Source organism: Cucurbita pepo, chromosome LG01 (assembly GCF_002806865.2).
Source record: "Cucurbita pepo subsp. pepo cultivar mu-cu-16 chromosome LG01, ASM280686v2, whole genome shotgun sequence".
Classification (NCBI taxonomy): domain Eukaryota; kingdom Viridiplantae; phylum Streptophyta; class Magnoliopsida; order Cucurbitales; family Cucurbitaceae; genus Cucurbita; species Cucurbita pepo.
In genome coordinates this window covers 15,179,804-15,205,913 of record NC_036638.1, presented here as the reverse complement: position 1 = coordinate 15,205,913, position 26,110 = coordinate 15,179,804, and the positions used below count along the sequence as shown (strand labels likewise).

The window sequence follows — 26,110 nt, the reverse complement described above, 5'->3', positions numbered from 1 at the left end:
GTCCCCTCCAATTCTGGGCAGGAGATCAAGTCCTCATCCAGTTGAGACCAAAATAGATCAGATTTCGCAGCCGAAAGGACCAGAGACTAATTCGAAAATATGAAGGCCTGATTGAAGTCCTTTAAAAGATTGTCCTACAGAGTTGTGCTACCCACATGGATGAAAATCCACCCAGTAATTCCTGTGAGCAACTTGAAGCCATATCACCTTGACCCAGACGACGACCAGCCAAATGTAATCACGAGACCGAGCATCGATCTGAAACAAAGAGACAGCAAAGAAATAGAGGAGATCCTAGCCGACAGGGTTAGGAAGATAGGAAGACCCGTACGGACGATTCGTGAATTCCTTGTCAAATGGAAGAATCTCCCTATGGAGGAAACCAGCTGGGAACGCGCCGAAGATCTGGACTCCGCCGCCACCCACATCGCCAGGTTTGAAAGTAGTCAGTTGGCAGGGACGTCAACCAATTAAGTGGGGGAGGATGTCACGGTCATGCTTGTTCAAGGCGTGTTGCCCCATGGCCGCATGCCCATGACAAGCCCAACCCTTTATGTCTTTTCATATTTTAGTGTTTTACTTTTGTATTTCTAGGAAGTATGACGTTTCAGAAATATCATGTCTAGGCCTGTCAGACATGAAATGCCTCAGAATGTACTATAGGAGGATACGACTAGTTGTCAACTTCTCCTTACCCAAGGTTATATACTGTGAGTCGTTGTTATTTTTCTCTTGCAATCATCATGCAATCATCATACTCACCATAACTCTCTCTTCACATATACTAAATTCATTTCAAGTTTAGTTACTCACCGGATTCTATAATCCCGTTCTAAGGTCGGTGAATAGTAGGGAAGACACTAGTGGTGGTGCGAAACCGGTTCGTGAGGAAAAATGAATTTGAACTTCAAAAGGTTAATATTCAAACTTCTTGTGTTTTAATGCTTTTGAACATGCTAGCTAATTTACTATAATTGATGTACTTAGAGTGCCTGAGATCCAAATTGCTCCTACATGTGTTATATTAACACCTTTAATCCTATAGTAAGACCACTTACACCTTAGCCAAAGTACTCCCTAATTAGTTAAACATAAGCTCTCGTTCCTCGGGAGATGATCTGAACATTGTCGAAGTTTATTTCCTATCACACCGTTTGTCACTTTTTGTTAGTATTTCACAATTAAATTAGAAATCTAAGTAATAATATGAAATACAACTTTAAAACGGTCTCAATTACCTTAACCGGGGCCGAAAACAGGTCCGAGAAGGTTGAAACGGTGGAAACTAGGCCAAAATGGGAAAAGCTTAGTCGAGTAGTCATTAGAAGTCGCTGGGAAGCCGTAGGAAAACCGCGAGGCATCTAAGCCGAGCTGAGCCGAGGGAAAAACTGCGCCGCAGGGTGCCACGTGGCAGCAGTAGAGCGTAGCACATCGTGCAGATGGTGTCGGATTGAGGCACGGGTTGTAGATCGGGTCTGTCTGTAGGAGTGGGCTACGGTTTGCAGGATGGGCCATAGGTACTTTGGGATGCAGGCCGATTCGATTGGACCGTGGGCTACTAAGCCAAAAGGGTTTTGAGCTGAAAAAGAACTAGGGCCGCTGCAGGTGGGCAAGACCAACGTGGTTTGGGTTGCGGGTTATGGATCGGGTTCAACTTGGATCTAATGGAGTCGTCTCCTTCACCCGATTTGGCTACGATTTATTAACGCCAATGTCTCTCTCCTCTACTTAGTGGTTTGCGACGTCATTTTCCATTCTTTTTCTTTCGCTTTCTCTCTTTTTTTTTTCTCCTCTTCTCTCCCACAAAATTTTTTGGTTGGTGGACGTCGAGGGAGGTAGATCTCGTTTCCTTCAAAATTTGACTTTCGCGTTCTTCCTCTGATCATGACGACGGCGACAACCACGATGTAGATCTGCTCTGGGTAGATGTATCAAGGCCAGTGAGGATTTTCCTAGTTGGTTTACTCGGTATAGTGGTTGAGGGAGGCATTTTCGAGTTTATATTTTCACTTGCTGGAAAAGCTTCGGTTTCCTTCCTCTCTCTCGTTTATTTTCTTTCTTTACTTCTTCTATGTAGGAGCTTTGAGGTCGAAGCAGAGGACTGAAGGAGGGAAGAGGCGTTTGGGCGTTCCGCGGGGTTGTGGTTTTGTGAGATATAAAAATTCGGAGATTGCCGAAATTTTTTCGACCTGGCCGATGACCTCGCGTTTTTCTTTGTGTTAAATTGCTGATTCGTTACATTATATACCCCTAAAAAGAAATTTTGTCCTCAAAAGTCTAAACTATTGTACTAATTCGGGGTATTTTTATCTAATTTCATCCTCACGCTTCCACGTGGTCTCCTCGGTGTGGTGGTTTCGCTACAATACTTTAACGAACGTAATGTCCCTGTTGCGTAACGCTTTTACTTCTCGAGGTATGATTCTTACGAGTTTTTCCTTGTAACTCATATCTTTGTTGAGTTGGAGGAGTTTGTAGTCTATAACATGGATAGAGTCCGTCATGTATTTCCTCAGCATCGACACGTGAAATATATCGTGTACTCCTAAGGGAGATAGGGCTAACTTACATGCTACTAGACCAATTCGCTCGAGAATTTCGAAACGTCCAATAAATCTAGGACTTAACTTGCCCTTACGTTCGAACCTCAAGACACCTTTCATGGGTGCCACCTTTAGGAACACTAGGTCCCCTATCTCAAACTCTAAGTTTCTACGCCTTACATTGGCATAACTTTTCTGTCTACTTTGAGCGGTACGCATCCTCGCTCGAATTTTCTAGACAGTCTCATTGGTGACTCGAACCAACACGGGTCCTACTAGCTCTCTCTCACCTACTTTGTCCTAACATAGCGGGGACCTGCATCGTTTTCCATACAGGGTATCGAACGGTGTCATTCCAATAGTGGCTTGGAAGCTATTTTTGTACAAGAATTCCATCAAGTGGAGCTTGAATCCCAACTTCGCTTAAAGTGTAATATGAAAGCACGTAACATGTCCGCTAGGATTTGGTTTAGGCGCTTCGTCGGTCCATATCTTTGGGGTGAAAAGTGGAAATAAAGTCGTGGCGAGTACCTAGCGCCAAAATACTGATGTAAAGTGTGGGTCTCGGTCCAACACTATCGACACTTGAACTCCATCTTACTATCTCTTTCACATACAGTTGAGTCTAGTTGTCAACTGTATATGTGGCTTTCCCAGATAGGAAGCGAGCCGACTTGGTCAACCTGTCGACAATTACCCAGATTAGTGTATAGCATTTCAGTGTTCTGGATAGTTCTACTATGAAGTCCATTGCTATGTTTTGTCACTTCTAATCTGGTATACTAAGGGGCTGTAACATCCCCATTGTCATTTGTTTAGGAGCTTTCACTTGTTAACAAACTAAGCACTTGCTCACAAACTCAGCCACGTCTCTCTTCATGCTCCTCCACCAGAAATGTTGTTTTAAATCTTGGTACATCTTAGTACCTCCTTGGTTCATGACAAATGGCGAGTTGTGAGATTCTGTCATTATCTCTTTCTTTAGCTCCTCTATTGTCAGGGCAAACAAGCGTCCCTGATACAACAGTCCTTCATCTGAGGACTTCGAGAATCCATCTACTGGACTCTCGGCTAGTTGGCCTAGGACTTTTTGTAGGTTGGGGTCCTCTTGTTGGGAGGTAATAATTTTTTGTCTAATTGTAGGTTGTACTGTGAGTGGAGCCAGCTGTGCTATGACTCCCTTGGTCGCTACAATTATGTTAACTTTTTCAAAATCTTTTTGTACCCTTACTTCCCTCGTAATGAGGGCCGATGAGTGGGCCATCTAAACTCAGGGCATCTGCGACCATATTTACTTTTCCAGGGTGGTACTAGATATCTACATCATAGTCCTTTACCAATTCTAACCACCTTCTTTGTCTCATGTTTAACTCTTTTTGGGTGAAGAAATATTTTAAACTCTTGTAGTCGGTAAAAATTTGAGTTTTCTCTCCATACAGATAGTGTCGCCAAATTTTCAGTGCGAACACTACAGCAACCAGCTCTAAGTCGTGGATAGGATAGTTCTTTTTGTATTCGTTTAGTTGACGGGACACATATGCAACGACCTTGCCGTGTTGCATTAACACACATCACGTACCCTTTTGAACTCTCGGGCACTATGAGTACCGAGGCAATTACCAATCTCTCTTTTAGGTTGTTGAAGCTTGCTTCACAAGCATCATTATATGGAAATGGTACCCCTTTTCTCGTTAACTGTGTTAAAGGTGAGGCTATCCTAGCAAAGTCCTGCACGTACCTTCGATAGTATCTCGTAAATCCTAGGAAACTCAGTACTTCTGTTACCTTGGTGGGATCTATGGATATTCGGTCCTTTGACACCACGTGTCCTAGGAAAGAGACTTGTTGTAACCAAAATTCGCACTTGGAGAACTTGGCGTATAACTTGTTCTCTCTTCGGGTGGATAGGACTTTTCGGAGGTGTTCCTGGTGTTTTAAGTCTATTCTAGAGTACACTAGGATGTTGTCAATGAACACAATTGCAAACGTGTCTAGACAATCCTTGAATACTCGGTTCACTAGTTCCATAAACACAGTAGGGGCATTAGTGAGGCCAAAAGGCATCACTACGAACTCGTGTGACATTACCTTGTCCTAAACGCTGTCTTTGGTACGTCTTTTTCATTATCTTAATTTGGTGGTAACCAGACAAAAGTTCTATCTTTGAAAATATCGTTCTCTCTGAGTTGATCGAATAGGTCTTATATTCTAGGCAGAGGGTATTTTTTTCTTTATGGTTTTCTTATTTAGCTCTTTGTAATCGATGCACAGACGCATCGATATGCTTTCTGTTAGGATCGTACAACAACGCACACGCTCGATCTAGAAGAACACAAAGAATAGGATAGAGAAGAGTGCAAGGAGAACTCTGGCTAAAAGGATTTTTCTATCGATGACTTCACGTATGTACAGTAAGAGAGAATTACAGAGAATAGGAAGTACATGTTCAAAGCTCTACCGGACGGGATATATATATAATTCAGTTTACTATATATAGCTTTACCAGATTTAACCATCTATTATATATAACTATTTACTATATATAGCTTTACCCGATTTAACCATCTACTATATATAGCTATTTACCATATATAGCTTTACTGGATATAACCATTGACCAAGCTATAAATAAGCAGTAGGCTCCATAACCTAACAATTCTCCCACTTGGAGACTGATCTAGTCAACCAAGAATTTCATTCTCAAACGACCATGAGCATCTTCATGGTCTTTATGACACCATATCAATCTGAGGCTTTGCACAACCTCAATATTCCAACATCAACACATTTTGTCAACATGTTTGCTGGATTCTTTGCACCCTCTATCTTCTCCAAACACATCACCATCTTTCACTAACCTACAAGTGAAATGGTATCGTCTTCTGTGTTTTCTCTTGAAATCATAGACCGGGTTTCTTCGCCAACTGTATGACACTCTGACTATCTCTGTAAAGAATATCTTCGTGCTACTTATTGCACAATCTTCCAGATAGTCAGTCATCCATATCGTCTTCTTTCCAGCTTCAACTATTGCCACGTACTCAATCTCAGTACAACGCATTTTCCATGGCTTGCTCCTACTTGGTTGTATCCTCCAACTGTAGGGCCTCATCAAAGGGTTGTGGTTCCCTTTCATCAGCAACGAATAGTGTAATGAAGGTACATACATATCTGGTACTCTGATAGTACAGGATGATCTTCTCAACACCAATTCAGGTGTCACTTGCTCCACTTCTGATTCCTCCGCAACAACCTCAAGAGTTTGTTGAGTATCTGCTGCAAGATCACTTGGTGATTTTCTCCGCAACTCAACCTCAACTCCCACTTGCTTTGTTGTCTTGGAACCTTGCTCCACATCTGGTTCCTCAGTAGTAGTCTCAGGAGTTTCTTGAGTATCTGCTACAACATCATTAGGTGAGTTTCCCTGCAACTCAAGCTCAACTCCCACTTGCTCCACATCCGGTTCCATTTCCAACCGCAGTTTCTTCAATTCTCTGGCGGTCCTTGTGAAGCTAACTCGTTTCTGCTTGCTCATAAAGTAGTTTTCACAACGACCCACATCAACAAATTTCAGACCTTCTAAAACTCCTTTCGCAGCCAGCCTCTTCATTCCTTTCGCGCTCATAGGTTCAAGTCTATTGGGCTGTAGACTTGAATTTGAAGCACTCTCAGCAACAGCAGCTATGTTCATACACCCTGCAGTGNAGTAGACTTGAATTTGTAGCACTCTCAGCAACAGCAGCTATGTTCATACACCCTGCAATGGTGTATAAGGTTCCAGATTTTGAGCCACATGCTACCACCGTAGCACCCTTCATAATCTTCCACGAACTCTTCCCTAACTTTGTTGCATAACCTATGCTGTCCAACTGACCAATAGAGATTAGGTTCCTTTTGAGACGAGGAATATATCTGACATCCTTTAATGTCCACTGATTTCCTGCCGGAGTTTTTATGCAGACATCTCTTTTTCCTTTGATCTCCAAAATCTTTGTTGTCGGCAAGATACACCTTCTCGAAATTTCCAGACTTGAAATTCCAGAACAACTCTTTATTTGGAGACGAATGAAAAGATGCACCTGAATCCAAAATCCAGGATTCAATCGAACTGTCCACGCTGAGGATTAGAGCATCCCCAATGTCTTCTGCTGAATTTATAGAATCATCATCATCTCTAGATTTGTGATTCTGCTTCCTCTTTGGTCTTGTACAACCTGTCCGAAAGTGACCTTTTTCTCCACAATTCCAACACGTTACGTTTGGTCTATTTGGAGATTTTTCTTGGTTGTTCGATTTTGATCGCCCTTTGTTGGGGCCCTTCGGTTTACTTCTTCCCCTTCGACCAACACTGAGAGCATTGCCTGATAAATCTCCAGTTTTCCGTTTGCGAATACTTTCACTGAGAACTACATCTCGAATTTCACCAAACTTCAGTTTATCAGATCCTCGGGAACTGCTGATTGNCTTCCACTGTTTCGTGGTCATGGTATCCGGCTTCACCCCCAACAGAGGTTCGTGAAGATCTTTCTGGTACAGATAATCTTCAATCTGCATCTTCTAGAAACCGAAATCGGATCCATCGAACTTCTCAATTCTAATCTTTGAACTTTCCATCTTCACAGATCGTGGTGAATTTCGTCTAGCTCTGATACCAGTTGTTAGGATCGTACAACAACGCACACGCTCGATCTAGATGAACACAAAGAACAGGATAGAGAAGAGTGCAAGGAGAACTCTGGCTAAAAGGATTTTTCTATTGATGACTTCACGTATGTACAGTAAGAGAGAATTACAGAGAATAGAAAGTACATGTTCAAAGCTCTACCGGACGGGATATATATATAGTTCAATTTACTATATATAGCTTTACCAGATTTAACCATCTACTATATATAACTATTTACTATATATAGCTTTACCCGATTTAACCATCTACTATGTATAGCTATTTACCATATATAGTTTTACCGGATATAGCTTTACCAAATATAGCTTTACCGGATATAACCGTTGACCAAGCTATAAATAAGCAGCAGGCTCCATAACCTAACACTTTCTTTTTAACAAACAACACTGGCGCACCCCAAGGGGATACGTTTAGTCAAATGAAACCTTTGTCTAACAAGTCTTGTAACTGCACCTTGATTTCCTTCAACTCCGCTGGCGCCATACGATAAGGTGCTTTGGAAATAGGCCCAACTCCGGGTTCAAGTTCAATAACAAAGTCAACCGCTCAGGAAGGGGCTATTCCAGGTAGGTCTTTCAGAAATACATCCAAGAACTCATTTACTAATGGTACGTTTTCTAGGGTTTTTTTTCTTTTCCTCTTATGTTTACGACACATGCTAATATAGCTCATCCGCCTTGTTGGACTATCTCTTTACTTTCATCATCGAGACTACCTTTGGAGTAGTCTTAGTTCTTGTGCTGTTAAATTTAAAGGTAGGTCCCGCCGATATTGAAAATTTTACTTCTTATTCAATCCATGCCTAGTATGACGTCGAAGTCCGTCATGTTTACACCTAGCATTTGATTTCCTACAATTACTTGGCTATTCTTTACTCTATCCCTAGCTATTAAGTCCGACTCGAGTCACAGATTGAGTCGCATCTTCAGGCGTTGGCTGCTGGGCTTCGGTTCGCGGGATGGGCTGGATAGTGGGCTACTGGGCCAAAAGGGTTTTGGACCTATGGAACTTGGGCCGGTGCAAGTGGGCTGGACCGACGCGGTTTGGGTTGCGGGTTATGAATGTGGTCCGACTCGGATTCGATGGAGTCGCCTCCTTCACCCGGTTTGGCTGCAATTTTGGGACGCCGATTTCTCTCTGTTGCTTCTCCTCTTCTCTCCCACAAAATTTTGTGGGTGATGAACATCGGGGGAGGCGAATCTCGTTTCCTTCAAAATTTGAATTTTGGGTTCTTCCTCCGACAATGATGATGGTGACAACCACGACATAAATCTACTCTGGATGGATGTACCAAGGACGTTGAGGGCTTTCCAGGTTAGTTTACTCGGTATATAGGTTAGGGGAGGTGTTTTCGAGTTTATATTTTCCCTCACCAAGAAATCTTTGGTTTCCTTTCTCTCTCAATTTTTTTTTCTTTTTCTTTTCTTCTTTTGTGAAGGAGCTTCGAGGTCGAAGTAGAGGACCAAAGGAGGGAGGAGGTGTACTTAAGACTGGTCTATATATACTTGGATTTTCTTACCATACTGGTAATGTTGCTATGTCTTCAATGCGAATACCACGACCGCTAACTCTAGGTCATATGTTGGGTAATTGCATTCGTAATCTTTCAGCTGTCTGGAGCGGAAGGGCAATTATTTCCCATTTTACTATATACCACGAGATTACCCACCCCACCAGTCACTCTTAAAATGGGTGTTGTCACAAACCTCTTCTTTAACTCTTGAAAACTCTGCTCGTAGTCTAGAGTATAGATGAAGGGCTCACCATCCACCAAGGTGTGATTACAATCATATAGGTTCGGTAGACTCTAATCCAAGTGCACATGTCTATCTTTCTAGCATCATGTAATGCTTCTGCGTGAACTCATGAAGCCTGGTATATCTTCATCCTTGGAACCAGCGATGAAGCGGTCCATCTTCATCATCTCTATTCTAACCAACTTTGGTGCAAACCTCGTTTATCTATCAGGCACTAGGTCGTACTCTTCGATTGTCTTCTAACCCTATGGTTGTTCAAGGAAGGCTACCTAACTCTTGAGCATGAGTAATACTTCATTATGTAGGCGTCTTTAAACTAGGACTACGTCCCTAGTCTTTCCTTAATATCGAGCATTCTTATGACACCCTTCTACTAAAAGTGTGTCATGCCTCTCTACATGCATGTGGCACAGTGTACATGATACTCTTCAGAGTAGTTCAAATATTGGGAGACCCTTTCTATAGCCTCAAACCACGCTTTTGCTGCGCCTCTGATCCCATAACTGGATACCACGTGGCTAGGGAAGACCATTATCATCAATTATAACTCATCATTACAAGAACTTGTTGTACAACTGGTGTGTTCATAACACCATCAAAACTCCCTTAAGGTATTTTCGATAAACTAACTTCATCTTAGCATACGCTGATACATCGTTAAAGAAGACAATCATGATAGTATCTAGAAAGTCTTATGAACATTTAGTTAGTCTAATCCTTAAACTATGCAGGGCATGGGTTAGGCGGAAGGAAATAACAGAAATTCCTTAATACTCATAGCAACTATGGAAAGTAGTTTTCAGTATGTACTTCTCTCTGATTTTTATACAAGTGCATCCTAACCTTGCCAAGACCCTTATGGTCCTTACTACCTCACAAAAAATGGCCTAGTAGTTTCTTCTCATGTTGCCAACTCGGGCTCCCATCATAGCATGATGCCCTGTCACGTAGCTTACTTGAGCACTAATACTCATTATAAGTTAAGTATGTTGCCAACTCGGGCTCCCATCGGGCTCCCATCATAGCATAACTACCATGAAACCCAATACATACAAGTTCATACAAGTCTTAAACTCAATACCTAGTGCAGCGAGGCGTGTCTCGAGCTAATTCACAGTGGTGTATGACTCTCTATCCTAAAAAAAAGTTTACATAACCTAAAACCTAACTGTTTCGATACCGATCTGTCATGACCTGAATTTTGAGGCTTTGAAACTCATATTGAGACTATATAGGCCAAAATGAAAACAATTAAAAAAATAAAGTAGAATAAGAAAATGCGGTCAAATTTAAATCAAAATATGGACAACACTAAAATTAAATACAAAATTAAATCCATACAAGACGGTCTTGTTCAACTATATTACAAACGAGGAAAATGGTTTGGGATAAAATTACAAATTAAAATAGAAACAATTCAAATGAAAAAATAGACTGATGCTTCAAAAGGACCCTCTCTGTGACTGCATAGCTTTCGAACGTTCCTCTACCTCTACCAACAACGACAACCTATAAACACCTGAAAAAAGAAAAAGGAAAAGGGATGAGTATATAACTATACCCAGTAAGTAACCTATGTGTAGGCTCTCATCGCATCCTTGACCTAGTAGGAGACCACAAATTTTCTTTAGGATCTAAGTATATCATTCTTGTTGTTCACAGTATTGGGTAGATAGCTAGCCTACACAATGGTAATCCGTCGTCTGGTGTTGAGGCGTTACCTCAAGAACACTCTCTAACAGGTGGGGATCACAACGTGAGTATAAGGCTACTTGTCATCCATGGGAGGTAGTTGGCGAAACTGTACCACAGGCCATGGAGTTGTCCAAGGTCGGGGATGTTAACCCCTATATGTGCCAGCTTCACAGACTACCGCATGATTAACGTCCTCCCGTAGGAAAAATCCATCACGTATGGTAGTCCAGCCAAACACTCTCTCACGTCACACACTTCTAACCAACCAGATGCCTAGCTGAATCGTACAAAATTGAAGTGGAAAGGAAAGTGGAAGCTTTGCAGTCACTGAACCGACTACTAACAGCCTACAGCCTACCTTTTATTTTTCTCCAGGGTTACCATGGTGGTTTTCTAGGTCTTTAGGGCAGTTTGGCGATCTTGACATAAATTTACACCTTCAAATCTCTCAATTTTGATTCTTGGGGTCTGGATTGGTCAAGAGCACTAGGGGTCTCGCCCTTTGATGGACTCTCACGATTATATTGCACTCGGACTATTGAAGGTTTTCCAATCTAGCCAGACTATTGAACGTACCCTAGTCTTGAGTTGTCTCAACTACTTGTCCACTACAGGGAGAACCACACATTCAATCAACTGGTGCTAATGAACATTCAATCGTGCATACAATCATATATATGCTCAACAGAGCGATAACATCTATCAAGCATCTAGAGCGCAGATTCAAAAAGTATGATCCACCATTTCAACACGATCAAGTACAAGCAGTAGAAATACTGCACAATACATACAAGGAACAATCCAGTTAATCCAACAATAGTGTGTTTATTCTCACAATTATCTAGTTTTCCTAGGCACAGGTCATACTGAAACTAGCCAACTAAGGTTGGTTTTTCTAGTATGCATGCATATCCAAGCAATTCCTACAAGTATTGCTTTCTAAAAATCATAAGATTAATTACTGGTTTGTCACGTACCACTTAGAGTTCGCTTATCTATTATTAGTGGGCTCAAAATTTTCTTAAAAACTCACTAGTAAGCCCAAGATCAAACAAAATTAAGGCCATTATTGAAATAAAGACGAAAAAACTGATGTAAAGACATCAAACGGTCAAAAAACGGAGCTCCCACGCGCAAGAGTTCATGCCCGGGCAGTTCAATCAGCGCGGGGTAAGTTACTGCTTTTGAGCCCCCAACGAGCATGGTTTACCATCAATTTTTTAATGGTGACACATGGCTCTCCTTACACCGCTCGCATTCCGCTGCCCGTCACCGAATTCTTCACCTGTGTTTCAATTTTTAAGAATTTTTTTGAGTTTTTAGATTACGCCATTTCAAACCAATTTCCTTGGAATTTTATAAATTTCGATCCATAACTCGAAACGATTCAATTTCTCCATCGAGATATTGCTCTCTATTCCACCTATCTGAATATATTTTCCTATTATTTTTTAGAGCCATGGACCTTAACATTTGCATCTAATCTTTGTAATTTATTTCGTTCTAACCAAAATTTGAGGGCGTTATGAAACTCTATTTTCATCTTGATTCTTGTCTAAGTTCCAATATTAAATTTGTAAGGAATCTTCCCAAGATTAACATTCTCAATCATTAGCTTCTAACTCCACCCTAATTCTCGAATCTTGAAGACATATCAAAATAAAAAATCCAAAGAAACTTACCTTCGCTCTACCATGGTTCTAGGAGTAATTGAACGATTCGATTGCCCAGAATCAACCTCCTATCTCCAATGAGTATTTTTCTATCAAGAACTCCTTAGATCGATTGCGATCTCTAATCTCGGAGCAATTTTAAGTATACTTTTCTTAGAACAATTTTATGTTAAGTGACATCTTGAAATTAGGTAGTCTTAGAGAAAGAGGGTATATTCCCTTGAAATTTTGTAAAAAGTTGGCATAAATTTCTAGTTTTTTTTTTTTTCTTTTTTTTCTTTTGCACATATTCAACATCATGTCATGGAAACTTATTATTAATCCATTTAATATTTATTGACAAGAAAATAAAAAATTGAAAAACATAAAATTAATATTAGAATTTTTTAAACGAAATAATATACACCTTTACCCTATATATATATATAGCCTCTTGCAGTAGAAATTTTATTTTGGAAATTAAATTAGGGTTTAGGGTTTAGGGTTGTAGAAGGAGGTTGGTGTTTGAAGGGTTTAAATTAGTAAGAAGTTTTGAAACAAAGTACTCTGACTGGTCCCTTTCACTTCCAGTTACACTTATTAAAGTAAAGACAGCTATGAATTTAGTACAAACAAGACAACCTCCACCTCCCCTCAACTTGGATTAACAGTCCCACTGTCTGCCTTTTTTTCATTCTACCCAGAGAGAGAAAGAGAGATGATAATTGCATTAAAGGCACCCATGAACTTGTTCATGAAACCTTGAGCTCAATTTCAATACCCATTATTAACATGAATTCATAGTACTTCATGTCCTTTTCTTATCATTTTACAGAGAGATGAGAAATTATTGCATTAAACGTAGCTCTGAAGTTGTCAAAAACTTCAGATCACTTCTACCGATTAACATGGATCTACAAAAGAGGGGGCCTTGGAAGAGAGATAAATAGTTATAATTCATTATTATATCTAAAGAGTATAAGAAAAATTCAATGCTTTTCAGCCTGACCTCTTCGGTATGTAAACTATAAGCGGACCCTAGATTTCTACTAACCTAAATTCGCTACTGTATACCAAACGCAATATCTTTCGATTGGAGAGAGGAACGAGGGCCAATGAGAACGTTTTGTCCGAAGGGAGTGGATTGTGATATCCCAAATTAATTGGAGAGGGTGTTGGATGAAAGTCCGCTAATTTAGGGAATGATCATGAGTTTATAATCAAGAAATACTCTCTCAATTGGAATGAGGTCTTTTGGGGAAGCCCAAAGTAAAGCCATGAGAGCTTATGCTCAAAGTGGACAATATCATACCATTGTGGAGATCCGTGATTCATAACATTGTATCAGAGCCATGATCTAAACCTTAGCCATGTCAACAAAGGACTATCCTAACATGGTATTAGAGTCATGCCCTAAAACTTAGCCATGTCAACAAAGGACCCCAAAAAGAAAAAAAGGAGTCGAGGCTCCTCGAAGGCATAGTAAAAAATGACTAAGACTTCAAAAAAAAGGAGTCGAGCCTTGATTAAGGGGAAGTGTGGACAATATCATACCATTGTGGAGATCTGTGATTCCTAACAGAGAGAATGAGTGTCAGCAAGGACACTGGACCCTAAAGGAGTGGATTGTGTGGATTGTGAAATTCTTATCTCTCATACCATTGTGAAGATCCGTGATTCCTAACAGAGAGAACAAGTGCTAGCAACACTGGGCCTTGAAGGGGGAGGATTGTGTGGATTATGAGATTCTCATCTGTAATTACCATTGTGGAGATTCGTGATTCCTAACAGAGAGAACGAGTGTCAGCAAGGACACTGGGCCCTGAAGGGGGTGGATTGTGTGGATGGTGAGATTCTCATATGTCATTACCATTATGGAGATCCGTAATTCCTAACAATGAGAACGAATGCCAGCAAGGACATTGGGCTTTGAAGAGGGTGGATTGTGAGGAGAACAAAACATTTTTTATTAGAGTGGAAAACTTTCTGTAACAGGCGCGTTTTAAAAGTTAGGATAATTAAAACGATAACTAACCTTCTTGAGAACTTTCTTACGGAACATGTGAGAGTGGACAAAACATAGACTCATGTTGATTTGTAGGGATAGTTTTCACTCTTAGAAGCGAGGAGTAAGTAAGGTGACTATGTTATAGAAGATGCAGGGAAATGTCGGGACCATCAAGTATCAAACCCTAATCCAAGCCGAAATCCATCATATTCCGTCAAAATAACAAATTTTACCATTTGACGGACAAGGGAATAGGTCCTGAAAATGGTAAAGATTTTAACTTTGAATTTAAAGGACTTGTGTTTTGAAAAAGGTTGATAAGTTTGAAGGTTTAATTAAAGGGACAGAAAAAGAACCCTACCAAACCTGAGCTTATGGTAAGATGTGGACAGCCATATATATTTTGGATTCTTTCGAAGTTTCCCTTTTTCCTTTCTAATTTTTATATAATCAAATATAATTAACATTTACAATCAATTTCTTTTATTTCCCTTTTTCATGAGTTTTAGTTAAATTGAGAGTATGGATGTTCGTGGATTAGATTAGNGCCAACCAAACACTTCATTTCCTAACTTTCTTTCTTCTTTGTCATGTGTTTTTTTTCTTTATGAATTGATTTGAAACGGTGAATATGTACTTCTAATAGTTATTTTGAAACTAAGGCTCGAGAATTTTCTAATAATTAAAATCTTATCTCAAAGCAGAAGGTAACAGAAATATATTTTAGAGTAGGATGTTTAAATCTCTATCGTTCACATTTGTTGTACTAAAAAATGGTTAGAATTAGACAAGATAAATTTAACTTTGAAGGGAATAGAGGTTTAGATAAAGCAGCTCAGATCTAGCTCCATATATTCATTAATGAACTCCTTACTTTGGTACATCTTTTTCTTCTAGAAGGACATTAACGTAATTTGTCAAGGGCGTTACTACAAAAAGAGTCGAGTTTGGACAATTCAAGTGAAATTTTATTATACTAGTCCCTTTCTGTCACCACATTTATAAATTTGTATGCTACTATCGTACTATTAAGAGGATTAGCTGTCAAAGGTAACTATCCACTAATAGATATTTTTAATTCAAGGACTATGCAATGACCTCCGATTGTTAGGCGAAAGAAATTTACAAATTAAATTACATCTCAACGTATAAACCACTTAAAGATTGGTTCTTAGTTTAATTTTAATAAGCACAAAATTTTTATATTTTTACAATCCTACCGGAAGATTTGAACTTTCTAGACTTCTTTTTTTACTTCGAGTTAGTTGAACTATGTTTAAGTTCCTAATTTTTATAAATAAATAAAAAGAAAGAAAAAAATTTAATTAAACCGAGGTATCTACTAGCCAATTAACAATACTTTTGTCACCAAATTTTATAAATAAAGCATATACATTATGGAGAACCCTTTTTTTAGACAACTTTGAAAAGCTTTAAGAGAAAAAAATGAACAATTTGAAGCTCTAGGTAGAGAAAATGGACACGTAGATATTATTCTAGCTCTCTCAAATAATTTTTTTTAGGGGCATTTAATAGATTTTAACCTTTTTTTTCCTTTTGAAATAAATGCATGTAATTAATATTTTTTATATAATTTTTGTGTCTCTCTTCTTTAATAATATCTTCTTTGATATCATTTTTATTTCATTTTATAATTTTATTTTGGGGCCTTTATTATCGTAAGACTTGGGATTAGTTATGCATAGATAGAACAAAAATATTGTAAAGTTGAGCGTGAGGTACAACATCGGTTAGAGAAGGAAAACATTCTTTATAAGGGTGTGGAAACCTCTCTCTAGTAGACGCGTTTTAAAATTGTGAGGCTAAAGCGGACAATATCTATTAATAGTGGGCTTGTAGTATTACAAATGGTATCAGAGCCAAACACTAGGCGGTGTGCAAGGGAGAACGCTGACCTTCAATGGGGGTGGATATTGAGATTTCACATCGGTTGAAGAGAGAAATGCATTCCTTATAAGGGTGTGAAAACCTCTCCCTAATAGACACGTTTTAAAATGGTAAAACTGACGATGATATGTGACGAGCCAAAATAGGCAATATCTACTAAATGGGTTTGGGCTTAGACCTTAAGTTGTTCAACATGATTGACTCCCTTACATGCAAATAAATAGTCACCACAAATAAAAATTACAAAGTAGTGGTATAATTCCTATGCACACAAATAAAAAATTGTCACAAGGTCGTACACAAATTAGTGATACAATTTCTATGCACATAGATATATATTATAACAAAGTCATAATCACAATGAACGTAAATTCCACAATTTCCTATTATCTTAATTTTTGATTGATGCAAAAGGTCTCATAATGCTTCAAAAATGTCATTTTCGAATATGTACAAATATTACAATAACTCGCACAACAAACATTCCATACATATCTAACATTACATTTATACAAGAAAAGTGTCTTACATCAAGAAGCCAAATCCAATAGTTTTATGCTCCCTTAAGCTCACTCATTAGTTTAGATTCCATTAAGTGGAGTCCAATTTCACCAATAACCTTTAATACATACAAGAATCGGTCTTATAACTCTCGTTCTAAAAAAGTTTAAATAACTCTAGATTCTACTCAAAACACCAAGAAAAGCTCATGAACGGGCTAAAGCAGAAGCGAACCAACTTGAAATATAGTGAATTGGACATAATCAAACAAAAAAAACTAGAGAAAAACCCTGGAACTATCGTGAATTCGATCAAATCAGACCAAAAACTAGAGAAAATCCTCGAACTACTAAGATACCCATAAATTAGACCTAAAATGCATAGTAGTGAATTCGATCCAATCAGACCAAAAACAAAAACTAGAGAAAGACCCTTTAACCAGCAAGAATACTCTTGAAGTGGACCTATACACGTTGTGTAAGGAATAGACTATTCCTTCCCGTAGTTTAAATATTGGACTTATAATATTTTTTTATTTAGAATTATACATATCACATTAAATATATTTTTCTACTTTATCAAATATATTAAATATTTAATAAATAATTGAATTTTTTTTTCAACTAAATTGATTATTATGAGCTAGAAAGTGATTTTATGAACCTATCGATTATAAGCGGATACAAAAGGTAAACTCTTTCATTATTTAAATTTCATTCATTAATTAGATCCTCCACTATTGTAATAACTCAAAATTAAAAAAAGAAAAAAAGTTGTCCCACATTGAGAAAGTAGGAATTTGAGATCCATTATAAAATGGAGGTCTCTTGACTTATTGAGTTGCAACAATTGCATAGGAATATTTTTCCGTTATGATTAGTACGGACGCATACCTTACGACATTTATGTTTGTCGTGATGTCATGATACAGTATTGTGTACACCACAATACTATGTGGGTTCCTTGATTTTAATAGATAATTGTGGTCGTTATAGTTGGTATCAGAGTTCTAAACTTATAGAATCTACCAACTTTCCTAAATTGTATGCTCAAGGTGTTTCCATAGCTTTGCTGCTAACATCTCGTCACCATCAGGTAGCTTTACAAAATATAATAAATGGAAAATCTTGAATGTTTTCCATGGCTTTCCATTTGTGTTGGCATAAAATGTGAATGATATATGATGTCTTGATGATTCAAATCATGATTAGAGTATATAAATTTTGTTCGGTGATTGTGAAGATATAGTTTCATAAAAGAAGGTCAGTAATCTATTAAACACTAATATCCGCATGAAAACGATTTTTTCGTGAAAATGATTTTGTCGAAGAAGTTAGATGTCTCAATCAAATGCCTCGAATTATAGAAAAAAAAGAAAAAATACAATGTAGTGCTACAAGTCAGATGAAAAAGGATGTTCCCATGTGTACCAGTAAATTGCTTCAATGAAAATGACAAAGGGGTTTGGTAGACGGTAATATTATATAGGTTGATGTAGGTATTGAGAGTGGTTGTGTTGAAATAAAGTTTTCATTACAAAGTATGTAACCATGAAATTAAAGGGTTGGTATGAACATTAAAAAGAGAAATATGGGTTTATCAAATGGAAAATTAAGGAGCCATGTAGCGGTCCAAGCCTACCGCTACAAGATATTGTCTTCTTTGGGCTTTCCCTTTCGGATTTTCCCACAAGATTTTTAAAACGTGTCTGCTAGGAATAAGTTTCCACATATTTATAAAGAATACTTTGTTCTTCTCCTCATCTAATATGGGATATCACAATCTACCCCATTTGGAGTCCAGCGTTCTCGCTGGCCTAGATGAGTGTCATGATGCGACCAATGAGAACATTGCATAAATCAATATTACCACACACAGTGTGCATTGAAAGTAGAATGAGGCATAAGCAATGAATGGACAACAAATAGAGAAGAGGGCCAAAGATAGGCTTGTTCAAGGACCGGAGGATTCCTGACCTTATCCTAGAAAGTTGGGATTGAGAAGAAATTTGGGCACGTGGTTCTAGAGTCAAGTCTGTACATGTAAAACATAAATACTTGTCAGATTTGGTTTCAAACAGACACTAGACGGATGCCCCACGACACCGTATGATCGTTTGCCAAAATGGTGTCTACCCGAGAAAAATTAAAAATGCCTATAGATATACTATAGGGGGAGGTATGGTATCAGCTCTCCACTACATACGTGTGTCACAGTGAGGGTGAGTGCTACAAGACAAGTGTCTCAGGCAACTTTCTTTGAAATTTATTTTTTTAGGACAGTATCGGGCTACACCAGTATGTCATATTGCACCCCAGCCCATGTGTCAGAGGTTGAATCATACTCCCGCTACCTGGTATGGAGTTCGTAAACGATATGGCATGGATGCGAGAGGGTTTGATGCCTCAATAAAACTCAGATGGATGGATGTATGGGATGCCTTGATATTATGAATAACATGTGGGCTCGCTCTTGATTGCATGACTGAGTGAGTTGTGAAGGTCGATGACACCCCGTGACTTTGGATTGTATTAAGATATATGAGCCATGTTAATTTGGAACCAAGATGGCATTGAGAGGCTACATTCAATTGAGAGACCGAGTAAAGGCAAGTTCGACCTGAATGACTTGGGCCCCGAGTAAAGGCAAGTTGGTTGTGTCACGAATGATTGAACGTAGATGTGTGGGTGGCGTTTTTGCAAATAAGTTTTGCTTCTAGATAAGTGATGTTCGGTTGGAAAAAAAACTTTGCCTAAGGTTCAGCAAACCTACAAGTTAAGCGAAAAATGAATACGGGGCTTGGGTTCTCCTCGAGGATAGTCATGATGTGTTAGGATCACGACATTATACGGTTGAAGAAGTATGATCGTGACAATTGGTATCATAGTCACACTTCGTGTGTCTAGTCGGACGAGATTGTCAAGAAGAAGATCTCGAGGGTTGAATGTTGACCTTGGATTTCAAGAGTGCCAGAGTGGGTTTGCAAGTCAAAGTTAGAATTCAGTTGTGAGTTGAAGCCAAGACTCCTCCAAGTTCATTAGTGTGGTGTGTCAACACCTCAATGCGAAAAAATCTACCCATCAAGTAAGAACCAAGCTCATTTGTCAACTGCTTGACATTCCGATTGGGCAAACAAATGCAACAGAAGGCACACCAGATCGGGTGTCTTCCAAAGAATCATGTACATTAGAGGCATTGTGTCTATGGTTGCAAGTAGAGAAGTCGGGGGTCAGACAAGACAAGTGTTGGCCAAGTGCCAAGTTGAGCACAACACAAGTCCTTATGGGGGACAACATTGCTATAAGAGGCAGTTGAGTTGAGTTGAGTTTGAGTTGGGGAAGGCCCTAATGAATGTGTTTCTTACACCGTACATGTGCTCTAAGGTGCAAGCATGGATATATTCCTTGAGTCACTGCATAATGCCTAAAGCGGGTGACTTCACCAGAGGATCAAGACCAGCATCAGCTCGAGAAGTAAACATCAGCTAGACATGGGCATATAGAGATAAAGTTGCAGCAAGACTAGAGAAGTATCGAGGCAACCTTGCTACATTAAGGTGGCTAGTGAAGAGTTTGCTGGAGTGTAGTTCCAACACGAGACTGTATTACAAGCTTTCAGACATCGCTATTGTATATGTAGGAGCCACGATGAGAAAATATCGTGGTTGGCTTGTGAGCTTCACCTCGAGTGGTACCCCATTGTGCGCGACTCAATGAATACGATAAGCGAGGCCAATGTGGCTAAGCTTAGGGCTTGCTCCCCTAGTCTAAGCGGGATATGTCAAAACTAGTTAGTTTGTCGTTGTTTATCTAGTGAGTCCCGGACCCAGTCCAAGAGAAGGGTGAGGGAGACCTTAGAGGGCATAGCTCACAACCATAGTACAGTTGTTTTGTCGTGTTTATGTTGCGAGTCTTGGAGACCGAGAGAAGGTTCATCAGTGGTGATAAGGCAACCCTAATCCTCAGCTCAACGATCCAAGTTTTTGTTTTAGCAAGAACCCTTGAATCAAAGTAATTAACACCTCTTTATACGAAATTTAGATCAACCAAGAGATAAGGCTAGAATTAGATTACCTCTTACGATCGAAGATCTAGAAGCAAGATTTGGAACCTTATTCTAAATTGAGTCACTCCACAATCTAACTTGATCAAGGCTTGATTTAATGGCTCGGATACAATTCTAATACAAGAATTGCTTGAAACCTAGAAATGGCAAAATTGATGCTCGGATTTCTAAGGAAAACGTCTCAATTCGAGATCTCAATTTCATTCATTCACCAATCTGATTTTTATATAACATATTGTTGGTATTTATAGTCTCCCGAAAAAAGTCGTTTGTGGCTGGGATTCAATCCCGATTCTCTTTAATCTCCACAAAAGACGAAGTCAATTTTGCCCATTTGACCATTTGACCATTTCAAAATGAAAATGAAAAAAACAATAAAATCTTCCAATAAACGTTGATATGTTTAAGTGGCTAAGGAGACAAACTTAAAATCTATTGGGTTTCACTCGTGTAGGTTCAAACCCTGTTGTTGGAACATTTGAAACACCATGATTCTTACCATCTTTCCCCTGACATTGATAATTGTCCTTTGTCAATCGTATCAGCTTCTAATTCTAGAAATAATGGTTGAACCGAATGAATGTTTGTTGAATCTTCTCGCGGATAATAGGTCCAGTTGGATTCTTATCATCTTCTCCCTCTTCAAAAAAGGACTCAAGTCAGCAACATTGATTCTTATCATCTTCCCCCTCTTCAAAAAAGAACTCAACTCAGCAACATTGAAAGTTGGAACATTTGAAACACCAACATTGATTCTTATCATCTTCCCCCTCTTCAAAAAAAGGACTCAAGTCAGCAACATTGAAAGTTGGAACATTTGAAACACCATGATTCTTATCATCTTCCCCTTCTTCAAAAAAGGACTCAAGGAATCATCTTCCCCTTCTTCAAAAAAGGACTCAAGTCAGCAACATTTCCAGTAGAATGTACTGAAAAGTCTCCGGGATGATCAATTTTATATGCATTGTTATTAATTCGTTCAAGGACATCTTCCCCCTCTTCAAAAAAGGACTCAAGTCGGCAACATTGAAAGTAGAATGTACTAAAAAGCCTCCAGGAAGATCAATTTTATATGCATTGTTATTAATTCGTTCAAGGACTTGATAAGGGCCATCCCCTCTTGGATGTAACTTTGTCTTCCGTTGAGATGGGAATCGCTCCTTGCGAAAATGTATCCAAACCCAGTCACCAGGTTTAAAAATGATTTTCTTCCATCATTTGTTAATCGTTGAAGCAACTTTGAAATTTTTGTTCTCAATTCTCTCCTTCACCTCCTATGCAATGTTTTGATCAAGTCTGCCTTACTTGTGGCTGCGTTACTCACAAAAATATTAGAAGGAATAGGAAGCAAATCAAGAGGCGTAAGTGGATTAAATCCATAAACAACTTCAAAAGGAGAACAATGAGTGGTACTATGAATTGCTCTATTATATGCAAACTCTACAAATGGCAAACATTCATCCTAAGACTTAATATTCTTAGAAATAATAGCCCTAAGAAATACTCCTAATGTTCTATTAACCACTTCAGTTTGTCCATCTGTCTAAGGATGACATGTAGTTGAAAACAACAATTTGATACCCAATTAACCCCACAGTACTTTCCAAAAGTGACTTAGAAGTTTAGCATCCCTATCACTAACAATTATTCTAGGGATTCCATGTAATCTTACTACTTCCCTAAAAAATAAGTCAGCAACATGTTTTGCATCGTTCGTCTTGTTACCTGCAATAAAATGAGCCATCTTACTAAATCTGTCTACACAACAAAAATACTATCTTTATCCTTTTTAGTGTGCGGTAAACCAAGAACAAAATCCATAGATATATTAGTCCAAGGTTTGTTAGGTACATTCAAAGAAGTGTACAATCCATTTGGTTGTGACCTAGATTTAGCTTCTTTGCATTTAAAGCATTGACTACAAAATTTATGAACATCATGCTTCATTTTCAGCCAAAAGAAGTGTTCATGCAACATATTATAAGTTTTATTATACCCAAAATGTCCCATTAAGCCACCACCCTGTGCTTATTTTACAAGCAAATCTCTGATAGAGCATTTAGAAATACAAAACTTACTTTTCTTAAATAAGAATTCATAAAACACATAATAATCATCCAAAGCTGTTTTTGTAAGACAAGATGCATAAATAATTCCAAAGTCTTGGNCAAAGCTGTTTTTGTAAGACAAGATGCATAAATAATTCCAAAGTATAAAGCAAACAATTCTTTATCATAGGTAGGATAGTTCAATGATGCCCCATTTAGTTTTTCACTGAAATACATTACGGGTTTTTCATCTTGCATCAAAACAACACTTATGCCCAGACCATTTGTGTCACACTCAATTTCAAAAGTATTATCAAAGTTAGGCAAGACAAGTAATGGTGCATTGGTTAATTTATTCTTAAGATCATTGAATGCATTCACTTGCATATCTCCCCATTTAAAAACAACGTTCTTTTTCACTAAGTCATTCAATGGTGCAACTATGGTGCTAAAATCTTTTATCAATCTTCTATAGAAGCTAGCTAACCCATGAAAACTACGAACTTCACTTGCATTTTGTGGTGTTGGCCAATCCCAGATTGCTTTAACTTTCTCTTCATCTACATCTACTCCATTTTTACCAACTATGAATCCAAGAAAGTTAACTTTTTCCATGCAAAAACTACACTTATTAAAATTAGCATAAAGTTTCTCTTTACTAAGTGTAATCAAAACTAACTTAACATGCTCCACATGCTCATGCAAAGTCTTTGAATAAATTAAAATATCATCAAAATACACAACAACATGCTTTCCTAAATATTCTCTCAAAACGTGATTCATTAAGCGCATAAATGTACTAGGAGCATTAGTTAACCCAAAAGGCATAACAAGTCATTCATACAATCCAAACTTAGTTTTGAACGTGGTTTTCCATTCGTCTCCTACATGCATTCTAATTTGATGATATCCAGATTTCAAGTCAATCTTTGTAAATAAACATGAACCATGCAATTCATCAAGCATATTGTCTAGCCTAGGAATAGGATGTACCGTGATTTTGTTGATGGCAATACAATCCACGCACATGCGCCATGTTCCATCTTTCTTCGGCACCAATAAGACTGGTACAGAACATGGACTCAAACTCTCTCGTATATAGCCCTTCTCCATGAGCTCCTCTACTTGCCTCTGAATTTCTTCAGTCTCAGCTGGGTTCGCTCTATAAGCTGGCCGATTAGGAATGACTACCCAAAATCTATTATATGTTCAATACCTCTAATGGGAGGTAGTCCTTGAGGGACTTCATCTTGGAATACGTCATTAAATTCCTGTAAAAGAGATTGAAACATACTAGGCAAAAACAAATTGTTATCATTAGAGACCAAACATTCTTCCTTGTACACAAGTACAAAGATGGTTTTTTGTGAGAACATTGCCCTTCTAACCTCTCCAACTCTAGCCAAACAACTAACATTCTTTCTTTTTTTTTTTTCAATTTCATTCTTTTTTCACTATGTTTTTCTCTTTGACTCTTCTCTATTTGTTCACTCAATTCTTGTTTTTCTTTCAACTATTTTTCCTCAAACTCTTTCTTTTTTTCTTCTAATTTTAATTGATAAGCAAATACATGGTAGAACTCAAAGGTACAAGAGTGGTTTTTCTACCATCTTTTACAAAAGAATACCTATTCAAATAGCCATCATACATAACCCTCATGTCAAATTTCCATGGTCGGCCAAGCAATATGTCTCCAGCATGCATTGGTAAAACATCACAAAGAATTTCATCTTTATATTTTCCCAAAGTAAAAGATATTAAAGCTTGAGAAGTTACCTTCATTGTTCCACTATCATTGAGCCATTGAAGCTTGTAAGGTTTAGGATGGTGTTGGGTTGGAATTAGCAACCTTTTGATCAGCATGGTACTTACGACGTTGGTGCAGCTTCCACTATCAATTACAAGACTACAAGGAGTCCCCTTGACTAAACACCTTGTGTGAAATAGGTTGTCTCTATGATCATCAACATCATTCTCTGTAACTTGAGTTTTAAGAAGTCTTCTGGTAACAAGTACCAAATGACTTCCATCTTCCAGTTCCTCCTCATTCTTATGGATTTCTTCTTCAACTAGGTCATCCTGGTCACTTTCCTCACTATCTGTGACAACTTGTCCATTCTTGATGATCATGACTCTCTTGTTAGGACAATCACGACTACGATGACCAATTCCTTGACATTTCCAACATTTGAAGTCTCTTTTTCTTTCTCGAATCTCCTTATATTCCTCCGCTTTCTCTTTACCCTTGGAGGTCTTAGCTTTGTTCTTTTTGTCAAGATCATACTTGCCTCCAACTTTGAAATCTATCTTTTCAATATTTGCATTCTTTTTCCAAGTGTTGAAAGTAGTAGACTTTGAAATACCATACCTCTTGGAGTTCTCCTTCTCCCAAGCTAGTTGCCCTTCAATTTTGACAGTAAGGTGTAACAATTCTTGCATATCAAAGTACGCTTGTCTATCCACTTGATGAGCAAGTTGTCGGTTTAACCCACCAAGGAATCTAGCCATTGTATCTTCCTCATCTTCATCAATACATGCTCTATTCATAAGGGCCTCCATTTCTTTGTAATATTCTTCAACACTTTTGGATCCCTGTTGTAAAGTATAGAGTTTTTGCTTGAGTACTCGAGAATAATGCTTAGGAATGTACCTTTTTCTCATTAATGTCTTCAATTCCTCCCACGTTTCAATTGGTTCTTCATAATTTCTCCTCCACTCTGATTTCAAAGATGTCCACCATATAATGGCGTAATCACAAAATTCAGCCACAGCAAGCTGCAACTTTCTTTCTTCACTGAAATTGTTGCAATAAAAAACATGCTCAATTTTTCTCTCATATTGCAAATACTCCTCTGGATCAGATCTCCCATAGAAAGTTGGAATTTTTAGCTTTACTCACCCGACTCCTCTTTCTTTTTCTCTCTCATACTGGTACTCCCTCTCAATTCTTTTTGGTGCTAACATTTCTCTACCCCTTCTTCTGACTCTTCCTCTCCCTCGACCGACATCTCTCCCTCCCCTAGGACTATGTCCCGCTAAAAGGGTGACATTGTCATCTTCTTCATTTTCAACTCCTTCATTCAAGAGTACTTCCCTCCCTTGAAGATTACCTAAGGCTATTTCAATTCGCTCCATCCGGTCTGTCAATGTACTAATAACTTGATTCAAACGAGTAATTGTTCCGACCTGTGCTTCTCTCCACCTAGCTTCATTGATCTCCCCTCCATTTCCTCCATCTTGGTTCAT

At 38.5% G+C, this 26,110-nt stretch overlaps 1 pseudogene; it reads right to left on the bottom strand.

Annotated features, from left to right (window-relative positions):
- Positions 1-147: 147 nt before the first annotated feature.
- LOC111800093 lies at positions 148-26,110 on the bottom strand (annotated as a pseudogene).